The sequence below is a fragment of the Sorex fumeus genome, unplaced genomic scaffold (assembly GCF_029834395.1).
Source record: "Sorex fumeus unplaced genomic scaffold, SorFum_2.1 ptg000051l, whole genome shotgun sequence".
NCBI classification, from domain to species: domain Eukaryota; kingdom Metazoa; phylum Chordata; class Mammalia; order Eulipotyphla; family Soricidae; genus Sorex; species Sorex fumeus.
Window position 1 is genome coordinate 40,053,426 of NW_026606108.1, and position 14,404 is coordinate 40,067,829.

Consider the following 14,404-nt stretch of genomic DNA (forward strand, 5'->3'; position numbering starts at 1 on the left):
CTGAGCTCCCTTTCCCCCTAGCATGTGTGGTTGGCCTCCAAACCATGGAGTAAAATTCCTGGTACTAATTTCATTCATTCTTGGGTGTTAGTCTCCTATTTTGTTACTTTATGTTCCCCAGATGAATGCAATCTTTCTATGTCTATCCCTTTCTTTCTGAGTCATTTCGCTTAACATGATACTTTCCATGTAGTGCCACTTGTATGAAATTTCATGACTTCGTCTTTTCTAACAGCTATATAGCACTCCTTTGTATAGATGTACCAAAGTTTCTTTAACCAGTCATCTGTTTTCAGGCACTCAGGTTTTTTCCAGATTATGGCTATTGTAAAGAGTGCTACAATGAACAAACAAGTGCAGATGTCACTTGGACTATACTTTTTTTTACCTCTCTGGGATATATTCCAAGGAGTGGCATTGCTGGGTAAAATAGGAACTCAATTTCTAATTTTTTGAGAATGTCCATATTGTTTTTCAAAAGGGCTGAACCAGTCGGCATTCCCACCAGCAGTGAAGGAGGGAGGGACTCTAATTTTTTAAAGTGACAGAAATTATGATACCGAGGTTTCACAAGCTTCAAACTGCTATTTTATGTGAATCATTATATATAAAAATGACTACCTGGGGCTGGAGTAATAGTATAGTGGTAGGGTATTTGCCTTAATGCTTCCAACCCAGGTTCAATCTCTGGCATCTCATGTGGTACCCCAAAAACCACCTGTAATTTCTGAGTGCAAAGCCAGGAGTAATCCTTTAGCATTGCTGGGTCTCAAAACAAAAAAATAAGTAGTCACTTATAGGAACAGTGTTATCAAAGAATAATCTGGCTTTATATGCTAAATACACGATTCAATTCTTGGCATATGTAGGTGATTTGCATACCCTGGGAGCAATCCTCTAGCACAGAACCTGGATAATCCCTTAGCACCACTAGGTGCAGTTACCAAGCAGAACACAGTATAATACCACTTCCAGATATTTTTTAATTTTATAATGTATAGTTCAAAATATAAAATAATATATCAATGTAATAAATAATATTTAAATAAATATAAAATTTTCTCTAATTAGAAATGGTATAGTCATAAGTAACGCGAATATATGGTAGTAGAAGAAATCAATTTGTTCAACATCAGAGAACTCATACTGGGGAAACCACTTAGAAACTTTGAAGTGTGAAAAGAAGTTTAAATTTAATTCAGAAAATACCTTGCCATAGAGAATTTGTATTAGTGAGTTACTTTATAATATATATGAATATGAAAAACGTTGTTATTTGTGTAGATAGTTTAATCAATAGCAGAGAACTCTTGCTGGTGAGAAATCATGTAAATACATTGAATGTACATCTCAAGTCCCTTAGAAAAACTTGAATTCTGTCTTGAAATATGAGAATTCATTCTGATGATAAACTCATCACAAGTATGTGCAGTAATGCATGGAGGGCTTCAATTTGTATTGACAACTTACTCATAATTGGAAATTTATAGTTATGAGAAACCTGATAAATATTAGATATGTGGAATGATGCTTAAACATCAGTATTCACTACATATTAGAGAATACATACTGGTGAGACACTTTTTGAATATAAGAGATTTTATGTGGCAATTTTATGTGGGCAATATATCAATTTAAGAATATTCCTATATTGGGACTGGCGCAATAGCACAGAGTAGAGTGTTTGCCTTGCATGCAGCCAACCTGGGTTTGATTCCCAGCATACCACATGGTCCCCTGAGCATTGCCAGGAGTAATTCCTGAGTGCATGAGCCAGGAGTATCCCCTGTGCATCACCGGGTGTGACCTCCCCCTCAAAAAAGAATGTTTCTACCTGTGGCCAGAATGACAGTACAGAGGGTAGGTTACATCCCTTGTATGTGGCTGACCTGGGTTTGATCCCTGGAAACCTGTAGTCCCCAAAGTCCTACCAGAAGTGATCCCTGTGTACAGAGTCAGGAGTAAGTCCTGAGCACCACTGGGTGTGACTCAAAAGCAAACAATAAAAGATTATTTCTACAAGTCGTAAAAAAATAGGGAAAATGTGGCAGATTGAGGTTTGGACTTATTCTCTGGTATAACAAAAAGAATGTTAGAAGATATTTAGAAATAACTGAGTCTTTTTTTCAATTAGAGGATTCATACTGTGATAGAATTTATGAATAGGAGGAATGAATGAAATGTAAGCTACATGTGGATAAATTACTCTGCATTAGAGAATTCATATAGGTTGGAAAGAATGGAAATGTAAGGGACGTGTGAAGGTCTTTATATATGGGATTTAGAGCTAAATTATGTTTTTTTATATAGGAGTACTGCTATTTATTCAGCCACTGATTAGCTGATTGAATTGTACATGAACTCCACCTTTCTTTTCTTTCATTTTTTATAATTTTATTTCTTGAATCACCGTGAGAGCAGTTACAAAGCTTTCGGGTCTAAGTCTCGGTCATACAATCAACACCCGTACCTTAACCAGTGCCCATTCTCCACTACCAAACCCCCCAGTATACCCCCATCCCACAACCTCCCCCCTACCTGTGGGACAGATGATTTCCACATTACTCTCTCACTACTTTGATCACATTCAATATTTTGACACCAGACACACCATTATTATTTGAGATTTTACCCCAACACTCAGATCTGCTGAAAAGGCAACAGTAGACAATTTGTGTTCTATTGCTGGTTATTAATAACATATGATGTCGCGTGGCTGCAGTAGGGCCATGTGATTTTGAAATTCTGAAATTTTAACACTTAAATCTGGAGGGATTTCTTCCAAAAGCCACTGAGTTTTGAGAGTTGCTCCTGAGTCTCTGGGATCATGGCCATTGAGCAGCTTGATCAGGAGCCAGAGAGGCCTTCATGGGCGATGACTTGGGGTCTCATTGGGGTGGGGAGGACAGGACCGGCTCCACCCTCATCCTGGGAGGCCCAACAAGTTTTGTCACTGCGGGCCCAGACATGACTGTCCAATGGTCTCTGGAGGATGACAGCCACCGAGCCGCCAAGGGGGAGCAGGTGGAGGGACAACACCCTTTCCCCCCTGGGGTGGCCCGGTGACAGTAACCTACTGCAGGGTCTGGACGCATTTCTGCCAAAAGCTGTTGGGTTTTGAGATTTGTTTCTGAGTCTCTGGGATCATGGCCGTTAAGCAGCTTGATCAGGAGCCAGAGAGGCCGTTTGTGGGCGATGACTTGGGGTCTCATTGGGGTGGGGAGGACAGGACTGGCTCCACGCCCATCCTTGGAGGCACAAAATGTCTTGTCACTGGGGGCCCATACCTGACTGTCCAGTGGCCTCTGGAGGATGCCGGTCACTGGGTCGCCAGGGGGAACAGGCCAAGGCACGAAACCTATTCCCACCTGTGTTGGCCCAGCACCAGCAACCTACTGCAGGGACCAGACGCATTTCTGCCAAAAGATGCTGGATTTCGAGATTTGTTTCTGAGTCTCTGGGATCATGGTCATTAAGCAGTTCAATCAGGAACCAGAGAGGCGATGCCTCCAATTATATAGCTGAGCCGGAGGTGGTTTGTGGGTGTGTTTCCCATATACCTAACTTTTGGCTGTTTACTTTCTTGGTAATCTTTCCCCCAAGTTTTTGGGGTCTGGCCAAAGGCACAGCAGCAATTTGGGGGTATCTGTAAGTCTGAAGGCACCATCAGGCTGCTGATGCACTCACCTCACAGGTACAGATTGACCTGCTGGCGGCACCATATCCCCCAGAGCTAAGTTATTTTTGAAGTTAAATAATTTATACCTTAGATAAAGTTTATAAATGTGAAGAATATGTAAATGTTTATTATATGTGCACATTACTTAATTACAGAGAATTCATACTGGTTTGATTCTTAATTAATTTGAAAAATATGGAGAGATATATAGACTTAAGTCCTTGCTATCTATTAGAGAATGAACTATTCTAGATTTTATTAATATCAATTTAGTATAGTGTTTTTAATTTTTAAAATTTTTTAGAGCTTAAATCTTATTCTTTATGTAATGCTGTTTAATGTTACAGTATTGCTGTCAAAGCTACTAAAATGTGACAACATCCATATCTAAACACTGCAGAATAGTTAACAGCATAACTTTAATGATTTTGAACAAGAAATTATTTTACACTTGAGGTTTGATAGGTTTCTAAACCAATGGCTATGTGTATGACTAGCCACAAACTATGGGGATGTTTATTACCTGTAAATGTTAATTAAATATAGCACTGTAGTACTGTCTTCCTGTTCTTCATCGATTTGCATGTGCGGGCCCAGTAACATTGAGAAACTTGTTATTGTTTTTGGCATATTGAATATGTCACAGGTAGCTTGTCAGGCATTGCCTTGCGGGCGAGATACTCTCGGTAGTTTGACGGTCTCTCCAAGAGGGGCAGAGGAATCTAACCCGGCGTGATTCTATATATGTGTATCTGTGTACACTAAATTTATTAACTCATGAACAATTTACTCAACATCAGATAAATAATATTTATAAAATTATAATCCAATTTAATCAAAGTGATAGTCATTAGTGTGCATCAACAAGTGCCTTAAAACCAGAGTATTCATATTGTTAAGAACCTCTTTGAATGCACAGAATGTGGGAATCTGTAGATAAAAGTAAAACCTTACTGCATGCCAGTGAAATTATACTGGTGTCACGTATTTTAATTAAATAATTGGTTTTTGGACCACACTTGGCAGTGTTCAGGGCTTATTCCTGGCTCTGTGTGTAGGGATCACTACTGGGGGTTTTCAGGGAAGCATACACAGCGCTGGGTAGTAAACCAGGGTTGGTCAGTGAAAGGCAAGGTTCTTACTTCTATATTATTTCTTGGGCTCTGGTATCAATTACAATTCTAGGATATGTGAGAAAACCTTTACTCAAGGAAGATTACATACTACACAAAAGAGAATTCATACTGATAAAAATATTAGATATGTGAAGAGACTTTAATTAGGGGCTTTCAGGTTACTAACTGTGAGGAATGCCATGCATGGAAAAAGTAATGAATAAAAAGTAAGTTCATTTCATGTTAGAGATATTAGTTCCAGTAAATATTTATTTTTATAAGAAAAAAATTTCAAAAATGTGGAAAGGCTTTAAGGCTATATTTACACCTTTCTCAATAAGACAGCATTTATGATATAATTTAAGTGAAGAAAATATTTGTTTCTTATACTTAATTTTGTAGGATATAAAATATATTCCTAGAAAAAAGAAAATGTGAAACTTTATATGCTAATTTAAGATCTTATATCTGTCAGTGTTATAATTAAAATTTGTGGAGATTATATTTGAGAACATTTGATATGGATTAAAGTTATGAGGAACTTTAGAACAAGGAAGAAATTAGGGACCATCACAGTAGGGCACACTCAGGTCTCAAGAGGCACTCTTGGCAATACTCAGGTTGCTGATACTGGCTGCCAATACTTAGATAGAGCAGTGTAGAGCTGTTATTGTCAATAGTGGTGTGATGGTCACAAATATGTCAGCATCTATTCAAGATCCTGCTTTGTATTCTTTTGAGTGTGTTAGAAGTAGAATAACCAGATCATGTAATAATTATAATTTTTAAAATTTTTGAGGAAGTTTACTATTATTTTCCATAATAGCAGTAACACTTTATATTTTTACTAACTGTACAAAAATTCCAACTTTACTACATCCTCACCAGCACATTTTACCCCCCATTATGTACATGATGGGTGTGAGGTAATATCTCTGTAATTTTGATTGCATTTTTTTGCTTTTTGGTCACACCCAGCAATGCACAGGGGTTACTTCGGGCTCTGCACTCAGGAATTTACCCCTGGCAGTGCTCAGGAGACCATATGGGATGCTGGGAATCAAACCCAGGGCGGCCATGTGCAAGGCAAACGCCCTACCCACTAAGCTATTGCTCCAGCCCCTGATTGCATTTTCTTTATGTAGGAGTACTGCTATTTATTCAGCCACTGATTAGCTGATTGAATTGTGCATGAACTCCACCTTACTTTTTTCCATTTTTTATAATTTTATTTCTTGAATCACCATGAGAGCAGTTACAAAGCTTTCGGGTCTAAGTCTTGGTCATACAATGAAACACCCGTACCTTCACCAGTGCCCATTATCCACCACCAAAACCCCCACGCAGTATACCCCCATCTCACACCCTCCCCCTACCTGTGGGACAGATGATTTCCACATTACTCTCTCTCTACTTTGATCACATTCAATATTTTGACACCAGACCCACCATTATTATTTGAGATTTTACCCCAACACTCAGATCTGCTGAAAAGGCAACAGTAGACAATTTGTGTTCTATTGCTGGTTATGAATAACATATGATGCTGCGTGGCTGCAGTAGTGGCCACACAATTTTGAAATTCCGAAATTTTAACACTTCAATCCGGAGATATTTCTTCCAAAAGCCACTGAGTTTCGAGATTTGTTTCTGAGTCTCTGGGATCATGGCCGTTAAGCAGCTTGATCAGGAGTCAGAGAGGCCATTCATGGGTGGCCTCAGGGTCTCATTGGGATGGGGAGGACAGAACCGGCTCCACCCCCCACCCCGTGAGGCCCAACAAGTTTTGTCACTGTGGGTCCAAGCCTGACTGTCCAATGGCCTCTGGAGGATGACAGCCACCAAGCCGCCAAGAGGGAGCAGGCGGATTAACAACACCCTTTCCCCCCTGGGATGGCCCGGCGACAGTGCCCTACTGTGGGATCCGGACGCATTTCTGCCAAAAGCCACTGGGTTTTGAGATTTGTTTCTGAGTCTCTTATAAGTCTCTGGGATCATGGCCATTAAGCAGCTTGATCAGGAGCCAGAGAGGCCATTTGTGGCCAGTGACTTGGGGTCTCGTTGGGGTGGGGAATACAGGACCAGCTCCACTCCCATCCCGTGAGGCTCTGTGTGTCTCGTCACTGCGGGCCCAAACCTGACTGTCCAGTGGCCTCTGGAGGTTTGTGGCCACCGGGTCGCCAGGAGGAACAGGCCAAGGCACGAAACCTATTCCCACCTGTGTTGGCCCAGCACCGGCAACCTACTGCAGAGACCGGACGCATTTCTGCCAAAAGCCATTGGGTTTTGAGATTTATTTCTGAGTCTCTGGGATCATGGCCATTAAGCAATTCAATCAGGAACCAGAGAGGCGATGCCTCCAATTATATAGCTGAGCCAGAGGCGGTTTGTGGGTGTGTTTCCCACATACCTAACTTTTGGCCATTTACTTTCTTAGTAAACTTTGCCCCAAGTTTTTGGGGTCTAGCCAAAGGCACAGCAGCAATTTTTTTATCTGGAAGTTTGAAGGCTCCATCAGGCTGCTGATGCACTCGCCTCAAAGGTACAGATTGATCTGCTGGCGGCACCATACCCCCAGATTGCATTTTCTTGATGAATCAGATTGAGTGTTCTTCCAGGAACTTATTGGTTATTCACTTATCTTCTTTCTTTTTTTTTGCTTTTTGAATTATACTTGGCAGTGCACAGGGATTACTCCTGGCTCTGCACTCAGGAATTACTCCTGGCAGTGCTCGGGGGACCATATGGAATGCTGGGGATCAAACCTGGGTTGGCCATATGAAAGACAAACACCATACCCTCTGTACTATCACTCCAAACCTCTTTTTTCTTTTTTTCCCTTTTTTTCCTTTTTTTTTTTATCTCACCCAGTGATGCTCAGGCTTTACTCCTGACTCTAAAGACAGGAATTAGTCCTGGTGGTGCTCAGGGAACCATATGGGATGCCAGGGATTGAATCCGAGGCAAGGCAAATGCTTTACACACTATACTATTATTCCAGACCACATTTATCTTCTTTGGAGATAGGACTGTTAAGTTTATTTGCTCACTTTTTTAATATGGTTATTTGAGTCTTATTGTTACTATTTTTTTTGCAGTGCCAGGGATAAAACCATGCAGGGTATATACTGTACTAAATCCTCAGAATGTTTCTTATTATTGAAAGTGTTTTGGACCATAAGTGGTGATACTCTTAGTTTACTTCGAATTATGTGCTCAGGGGTCAATCCTGCCGGTGTTTTGGTGGCTATCAGTGGTGCTGGGGAATAATATGAAAAGCAAGCTCATTAACCCTGAATATCTCTCTGGATGGAAATCCCTGCTCCTTATTAATAATATTGGGGAACTCTTAATGTATTCTGGATACTGATCCCATATCAATGTATGATCCCATATCATATATAGCACTGTTGCACCGTCCTCCCATTGTTCATCGATTTGCTCAAGCAAGCGCCATTGTGAGACTCATTGTTAACTGTTTTTGGCATACTGAATAGTCAGAGGTAGCTTGCCAGGCTTTGTCGTGCGGGTACGATATCTCGGTAGCTTGCAAGACTCTCTGAGAGGGGCGGAAGAATCAAACCCGGGTCTCCGGGTCGGCTGCATGCAAGGCCAATGCCCTGCACACTGTGCTATTGCTCCAGCTCACTAGGAATATTATAGATAATATTTAGGGGAGAAGGTTGGAGTAATGATATCTCTTGTGCTCTCTAAGATTAGATCAAGTTTTACTATGATAGAGAATTTCTATCATATACATATATGTATATATAACATACATATGGTTTAAAATATTTGATTACATTCTGTGAGCTATCTTATTAGTATATTGATATATTTTTGAGGGGCTCACACCCGGCGATACACAGGGGTTACTCCTGGCTCATGCACTCAGGAATTATGCCTGGCGGTGCTCAGGGAATTATATGGGATGCTGGGAATTGAACCCGGGTTGGCTGCATGCAAGGCATACTGTTATCTCTCCAGCCCCCAATTAGTATATTGATATTTTTAAGAGCAGTTTTAATTTCAAAATTGGGAGAATGCACACATATTTCGCCTGTCTCTCTCCATTTATATACCCCCTTTAGCAGTATCTTCCATAAGAGCAGTACATTTACTAAAATTGGTGAACCAACATTAATGCATAATTTCTTTCTTTTGTTATTTAGATTATTTTGTCATTTAGATTAGCTTTGCAATTGTGTCTAAAAAGTCATCACCATGGAGGGAATTGACACTGTGGTGGGAGTGGTGAAGAAATATTGTACTCTTAAAACCCAACTATCAATAACTTTTCTAACATATTTTCATTTTCTCCAGCATGAATTTTAAAAATTGCATATTTTGGAATCAGTGGGGAGTTAAAAAAAAAAGAGCCCTACCGCTGTTTGCCTTGCACGCGGCCAACATGGTTGACCCGAGTTCGATTTCTCCACCCCTCTCGGAGAGCCCGGCAAGCTACCGAGAGTATCTCGCCCGCACGGCAGAGCCTGGCAAGCTCCCCGTGACGTATTCGATATGCCAGACAGAGTAACAACAAAGTCTCCAATGGAGACGTTACTGGGCCTGCTCGAGAAAATCGATGAACAAAGGGAGGGCCTTTACCTTTACCTTTACCTTTACTTACTAAGACCCCAGTACAGTGTTGAAAATAGTGATGATATGGGACATTCTTTTTTATTATTAGTAAATCACCGTGAGGTACAGTTACAGACTTACATGCTTGTGTTACAGTCATACAATGCTTGAGTACCCATCCCTCCACCAGTGCCCATTCTCTACCACTGATTATCCCAGTATCCCTCCCACCTTCCCACCCCACCCCGACTCTGTGGAAGGGCATTCCATTTTGTTCTCTCTCTCCTTTTTGATGTTGTAGTTTTCAATAGAGGTATTAAGTGGTCATGGTGTTCGATCTATAGTATACTTTCAGTACGCATCTCCCATTCCAAGCAGGTCCTCCAACCAAACTTTACTTGGTGTTCCCTTCTCTATCTGAGCTGCCTTTAATTCCAGCATGTGAGGCCATATTCCAAGCCATGGAGCAAACCTCCTGGTACTTATCTCTACTATTCTTGGGTGCTAGTTTCCCATTCTGTTACTTTATATTCCACAGATGAATGCAATCTTTCTATATCTGTCCCTCTCTTTTTGACTCATTTCACTTAGTATGATACTTTCCATGGTGATACACTTATATGCGAAGTTCATGACTTCTTTTCAAACAGCTGCATAGTATTTCATTGTGTAGATGTACCAAAGTTTCTTTAACCAGTCATCTGTTCTTTGGCACTCAGCTTTTTTTCAGACTCTGGCTATTCTAAACAGTGCTGCAATGAACACACGAGTGCAGATGTCATTTCAACTGTACTTTTTTGCCTCTCTGGGATATATTCCCAGGAGTGGTATTTCTGGGTCAAATGGGAGCTCAATTTCTAATTTTTTGAGAATCGTTCATTTTTTTTTCCAAAAAAGGCTGAACCAGTCACATTCCCACCAGCAGTGTAAGAGGGTCAATATGGAACATTCTTGACTTTTATCTGATATTAGTGAGAATTCTTTGAATTTCTCACTATTAAGAATGATGTTATACAGATTTTGGTAGATTGTTTATACCAAGTTGTCATTGTCATCTATTCCTAGTACTTAGACTTTTTCTATAATGGGGATGTTTAATTTTACATGTGTTTCTCTGTGTGAAATGATAATGATCATATGTCTCCAACTATTATTGTAGACTCATCTATTTCCTAATTTCTGTCATTTGCTTATCATATTTTGGTGCTGTGTGTGCATGCCTATATTTTATCAGCATATAACTTATAGTATTTAGGCCCAATTTCTTGTATTACTATCTTGTATTTATCTTATATCTGTAGTAAAATGTTTCAGTTCCTTTCACGCTCCCTTTTTGTGTCCATTTTCTAGCTGTTTTTCCTTTGTGGTTACTATAGAAGTTATATTTATTATCCTAAAGTTATAACATTCATGCTGGAGTGATAGTACAGCAGAGTGATAGTACAGTGAGTAGGGCACTTACCTTGCTTGTGGCTGACTCAGATTTGATCCCTGGCATTCCATATGGTCTTTGAGCACTGCCAAGAGTGATCCTTGAGCACCATAGCCTGGAGTAAAGCCTGAATACAACTGGGTGTGGTCCAAAAACCAAAACCCAAACCAAATAAATTTACAACATTCTACTATTAGATCATTTTCTCGAGCAGGCCCAGTAACGTCTCCATCGTGAGACTTGTTGTTACTGTGTTTGGCATGTTGAATACATCACGGGTAGCTTGCCAGGCTTTGCAGTGAGGGCAAAATACCCTCGGTAGCTTGCTGGGCTCTCCGAGAGGGGTGGAGGAATTGAACTCGGGTCGTCGGCCGCATGGGCTGTGTGCAAGGCAAATGCCCTACTGCCAGCCCGGCAGAGCTGGGTTGGATTCCTCTGCCCCTCTTGGAGAGCCCGGCAAGCTACCGAGATTATCTCGCCTGCATGGCAAAGCCTGGCAAGCTACCCATGATGTGTTCGATATGCCAAACACAGTAACAAGAAGTCTCAAAATGGAGATGTTACTGGGCCCGCTCGAGCAAAATCGGTGAACAACGGGAGGACAGTGACAGTGACAGTGACCATTAGATCACAGAATTGAAATTGTCAAAGGTGGGAGAGTGGGTTTAAAGAATTCAGTAAACTGTGGAAGAAGAATAGTGGACCCATTGTCTTAGGCATGGTATGGTAGCATTAGCCCCTAAAAGCATAAATACTTACATGCTTATAAATGAAGTTTAGCTAAATAAAAATTAAAACAATAAAATGTTATACTTCAGATTTAAAATTAAAATATAATAATTTACATAATAGAATGTATAACATTGTAATTTGATTTTTTGCCAACTTAATTTTAACTAACATACACACAGCACCTCTATTAATTTAACATGTGCTCTCTTTTTAAGTATCTCAGGCCACACTTTATTGTGCTTAGGGCTTAGGACTTACTCATGGCACTGTGCTCAGGATCACTCCTGCTGGTCTCAGGAGGCCACACATGTGTCCGTGATTAAACCCAGGCTGGGAATGTACAAAGCAAGTGTCTTCCCTGCTGTGCTATCTCTCAGCCAAATGTGCTCTTATTAACTGCTCCCCCTGCCACTTCTGTGCAATGGTGATGAAGTTCTCAGCTTCAAATTGGACCATTTATGACATGAAATTGAAATTCAAATTCAAATTGGACCATTTCTTCTATACATTAGAAAGCATGCTGAGGCACCTCTTTACAATCTTAATAAAGCTAAACAACTGGGTTCTACACTTAATCATTTTGGTACAGGGGTGTAAAATCTTATCACGCCGAAGGTTGTATGTTCACGGGCTCACTGGACGGCACTGTTTCACCACCTGCGTTCGGTGCTCTTGAGCCACTGTGTGTGGCCTGGATCGGAACGGCTGTTGGTCAAGGGCAGACAGAAGAAAAAACGGGGGCCAGGCCGGTCTATATCAATAGTAGTTTATTCCAATCCTCTTCACTCCTGTCTTTCTCTGGGCCCCAGTCTTGGAGGCTCTCTCCTTCTGGCTCTGACTCTGGATCTCTGGAGCCCGAGCTCTCTCACTTCTGACTCCTTTTCCGAGCTTACGTCTTAGTTTATATAGCAGTCACATAAGGCGGTGACATAAAGGTGGGTTGAATACTGACGAATCAACAAAGAGAGGTAAGACCACTCCTCCAGGAGATTAACTCAAGGATAAAATCTCATCTACAGAGATTACTTCAGATTACTAGGAGATCCACCCAAGGGTGGGATCCCAACAAGGGTGTGTTCTTCCTTCAGTTAGTAATCTACTTAAATAGTGGTAATAAATCTACTTCTAATATTTCTAGCAATGTCATTCTGTATGAGCACAGTAAGAGATATAAATTTAGTTTGGTTCTTCCTGAGAACATCTCACTATACATTTCGCAGTCCTCAGGCCAGGTTAATCTTCCTAGCTCCAGCAAGGTCCTAGTCTCGTCGTTACTTACTTTTGGATCATGACAGCATTTGTCCATGATCATGCCCTCAACTTATAGTTGAGTATCGTGGCTCTTTGGCCTGGCCCATTTCGATGCCAGGGTAGCTCACTGCTTGCCCTGGGTCCATTCAGTCCCTCGTCGGGACCCTGCTTTTGGGGTGCTAGGAACTAAGGGCAACTGAGTCAAGAAATCAGATGCCCAGGAGTAAATATTATTCGGAGTCAATCAACTACCAAGTTACAAAGCATAATATTAACTGTCTTCCTGTGTCCACACAGAAAGGACATAGCTTACAATACAAGTTCAGTGTTCTTAGATGGGTGTGACCTGACAAACCTAAGCTACCTGAGGAAGGACAAAAGAGTGTTATCCTACACAGGGGCACAATTTTTTCCCTGTAGCATTTACCTGAAGTAGGTAAATGGCCTAAAATGTTTTGTCTTCCTAGAAGCCTCTTTCTTGGTGCATTGTGTGGAGAGAGCAGGACTGTTTCTGTTGGTTTATGTTTTAGTTTTATTCCCTCCATCTTCATACAATGAGCTATATGGGTGGCTGCTATTTTAAGCTCTAAGCATGGAATGGATGAGAGAAAAAGGAAACCCAGTGAACTCACTTTGGTGTCTTTTTCTGTGCCCTAACTTTCTTAGTTGGTCTTCCTTCTTCTCTCGACATTTCAGAGTTTTCATATTTAAAAAGTATGTGATATTAAGGGGTCTTGGTTGCACTTAGTTGGAGGAATAAGGAAAAGCACATTTGTTCCATCTTCCTAGATGCAGAAACACAGACTATGTAGGTTTTGATGCATAAGGAGCATATATTTATGACAAAAGTGCTAGGTTATTTCTGGATTTCTGTAAATAATTCTTCTAATTTTCTCCTGACTTTCCCATATCTTCAGAAGTCTATACACTCAGAATGAGTTTAGCCACCCACTCTGGGAGCAATTTATCTTTTTCAAACTCAGTGCCAGGAGCAATTTATGTCTTCAAACTTAGTGCATGGTCTGTTTCTTCACCTAATGAAAACTGATTCCTCAAGCAATTAAGTATGATTTTAAATAAGATGACTTCATTCAAAGCCAATATATCAAATGTGTATTTGATGTAACTGTACCTAAAATTTACTTGCCAAGGAATAAACCCAGACCTTCTTCATATGAAGTATGCGTTCATCCTTTGAGCTGTTTCTTCAGCTTGTGATATCAATACATTTAATAAATGATTTTGTGGGTGACAGTTATTTGAGAAAAGAAGAGGTCTTCTAAAAAAGATTTTATTATTGAATCGCTGTGAAATAGACCTTTACAAATCAGTCATACAGTGTTCCAACACCCATCCCTCCACCAGTGTATGTTTTCCTTCACCAGTGTCGCCAGTTTTCCTCCCATCACTCCCCCGCCCCTGCTCAGCCTGCTTGTATGGTAGGCACTTTTCTTCTCTCTCTTTCTTTCTCCTTCTCTCTTTCACTCTCTCTCTTAGAGGAGGCTTTTGAAGTATAACAACTCTCAAGGTAAAGTATAAGGTGAAAAAGGTATTTATTACCTGAAACATTTATGTAATTAGAATAAAGCACCTAAATTCAGTGAAAGTTTGTGA